The 3,173-nt window shown below is 39.0% G+C and overlaps 1 non-coding gene across 1 annotated transcript; it reads right to left on the bottom strand.

Annotated features, from left to right (window-relative positions):
- Nucleotides 1-2,047: 2,047 nt before the first annotated feature.
- On the bottom strand, nt 2,048-2,119 carry TRNAC-GCA (transfer RNA cysteine (anticodon GCA)). The gene has a single exon. It is a non-coding gene; the product is annotated as a tRNA-Cys (tRNA).
- Nucleotides 2,120-3,173: the final 1,054 nt, after the last annotated feature.

Genomic DNA, 3,173 nt, shown 5'->3' with positions numbered 1-3,173 from the left:
GCAAATGTTTAAAATTATAAGTAAAGGAAACATCCCTATATTGTGTAAGATTTGGATTTATGTATTGAGACTGCATGTTATATACTTCAGAAAATTAATCCAGGATGGTTAGTATTAAGACTTAAAGAAATAGAATAATAAAATTACTAGACTTTTGGGAATAAAAAAGAATCCTCTGCTTAACTAGACAAGAAGTCTGAGTTATTTATGAGAGGAAAAATCAGGTTGCACCAGACTTCTCAATAGTTAAAGTCAACAGCTACAGAACATTGCAGAGCTCAATACTCAAGAAAGTGTGAGCTAAGGAATATATGAGAGTGATATATATCTGTATCTCTCTGTATATCTCACATGTTGAAGTTTCAGATAAAAAGTATAGAATGACTAAGACCTTGAAGATGCACTTTTAACCATCAGGAAGCAGGGGCAGAGGACCAGTAGTAAGCAACATATAGATATAAATATAGTACCAACAATTTTTAAAAACATGCAAAATGATAGGGATGATATAATAGTATATGTTATATGCTTTGACAATGCAAGAATAGAATACCTGAGAAAAAACTGGGAGAAAGAAGAGGTCAGATGGTAGAAAGCAGTGTAAGTTCAACAGCGCTTCCTTAGTAATAACTAGAAGTAAAGTAATATCTAGTGCTTAGATATTAGAGTAAAGTAATTACTAGTGCTTCCTTAGTAATAAATAGAAGTGGACATGGGTTTGAGTAAGCTCAGGGAGTTAGTGATGGACAGGGAGGCCTGGCATGCTGCAGTCCATGGGGTCACAAAGAGTCAGACAAGAATGAGTGGCTGAACTGGACTGAACTGAACTGAAAGTAATATCAGTTTAAGGTGACAAATCAAGTGGTAAAAGTGTTCTGTTCTGTTCAGTTCAGTTCAGTCGCTCAATCGTGTCCAACGCTTTAGTCACCATGGACTGCAGCACTTCAGGCCTCCCTGTCCATCACTAACTCCCTGAGCTTACTCAAACCCATGTCCATTGAGTCAGTGATGCCATCCAACCATCTCATCTTCTGTTGGCCTCTTCTCCTCCTGCCTTCAATCTTTCCCAGTATCAGGGTCTTTTCACATGAGTCAGGTCTTCTCATCGTGGCCAGAGTATTGGAGTTTCAGCTTCAGATCAGTCCTTCCAGTGAATATTCAGGACTGACTTCTCTCAGGATGATCTCTTGGATCTCTTGGATCTCCTTGCAGTCCAAGGGACTTTCAAGAGTCTTCTCCAACACTACAGTTCAAAAGCACCAATTCTTTGGTGCTCAGCTTTCTTTATAGTCCAACTCTCACATCCATACATGACTACTGGAAAAACCATAGCTTTGACTAGATGGATCTTTGTTGGCAAAGTAATGTCTCTGCTTTTTAATATGCTGTCTAGGTTGGCCATAGATTTTCTTCCAAGGAGCAAGCGTCTTTTAATTTCATGGCTACAGTCACCATCTGCAGTGATTTTGGAGCCCCCCTAAAATAAAGTCTGACACTGTTTCCATTGTTTCCCCATCTATTTGCCATCAAGTGATGGGACCAGATATCATGATCTTATTTTTCTGAATGTTGACTTTCTCTTTCACTTTCATCTAGAGGTTCTTTAGTTCTTCTTTACTTTCTGCCATAAGTGTGTAAACATATATAAGATTCTCAATAAGTACTCTGGAAAATAATCATTGGCTAAAATTGGATGATTGAGGAAAAGGAAGATGGGTTTAGAAAAAAAAAAGAACATGGTCAATGTGTTATCCTTTAAAAATGTCATCATGACTGGATGTTTCCTATGCTGATTAAGCTGTTCTAGTTTAATAAAGAAAACACATTCATTTACGAAGGGAGAATAGTACTGAGACAAAAACTACTAAAGTTTTAGAAGACAAAGAAAGAAAGAAAGAAAGAAAGAAAGAAAGAAAGAAAGTGAAGTCACTCAGTCATATCCGACTCTTTGTGACCCTGTGGACTGTAGTCCACCAGGCTCCTTTGTCCATGGGATTCTCCAGGGAAGAATACTGCAGTGGGTTGCCATTTTCTTCTCTAGGGGATCTTCCCAACCCAGGGATCGAACCTGGGTCTCCTGCATTGCAGGCAGATGCTTTATCCTCTGAGCCACCAGGGAATCAAAGGCCCTACAAATCAATATCACTTCTAAATATTGATGCAGTTACTATATTAAATGAAATATAAGCAAACAGTATTCAACAGTTCAGTAAAATATAATACTTCAAAGCCAAGTGGGGTTTATCCCATAAAAATAGGGATAGTTTGATATTAGTAATATTGAGAGATTCAGGAAGAAATCATATGATTGCCGATGTTGTGAAAGTTCTGCACTCAGTATACCAGCTAATTTGGAAAACTCAGCAGTGGCCACAGGACTGGAAAAGGTCAGTTTTCATTCTAATCCCCAAAAAAAGGCATTGCTAGAGAATGCTCAAACTACCGCACAATTGCACTCATCTCACACGCTAGTACAGTGATGCCTAAAATTCTCCAAGCCAGGCTTCAGCAATACGTGAACCATGAACTTCCAGATGTTCAAGCTGGTTTTAGAAAAGGCAGAGGAACCAGAGATCAAATTGCCAACATCTGCTGAATCATGGAAAAAGCAAGAGAGTTCCAGAAAAACATCTATTTCTGCTTTATTGACTATGCCAAAGCCTTAGACTGTGTGGATCACAATAAACTGTGGAAAATTCTGAAAGAGATGGGAATACCAGACCACTTGACCTGCCTCTTGAGAATCCTGTATGCAGGTCAGGAAGCAACAGTTAGAACTGGACATGGAACAACAGACTGGTTCCAAATAGGAAAAGGAGTACGTCAAGGCTGTATATTGTCACCATGCTTATTTAACTGATATGTAGAGTACATCATGAGAAACGCTGGGCTGGAAGAAGTACAGGTTGGAACCAAGATTGCCAGGAGAAATATCAGTAACCTCAGATATGCAGATGACACTACCCTTATGGCAGAAAGTGAAGAACTAAAGAGCCTCTTGTTGAAAGTGAAAAAGGAGAGCGAAAAAGTTGGCTTAAAGCTCAACATTCAGAAAACGAATATCATGGCATTTTGTTCCATCACTTCACGGCAAATAGATGGGGAAATGGTGGAAACAGTGTCAGACTTTATATTTGGGGGCTTGAAAATCACTGCAGATGGTGATTGCAGCC

Source organism: Capricornis sumatraensis, chromosome 9 (assembly GCF_032405125.1).
Source record: "Capricornis sumatraensis isolate serow.1 chromosome 9, serow.2, whole genome shotgun sequence".
Lineage (NCBI taxonomy): Eukaryota > Metazoa > Chordata > Mammalia > Artiodactyla > Bovidae > Capricornis > Capricornis sumatraensis.
Note: the sequence above shows the minus strand (reverse complement) of the source record. Positions and strands in the feature narration are given on the sequence as shown.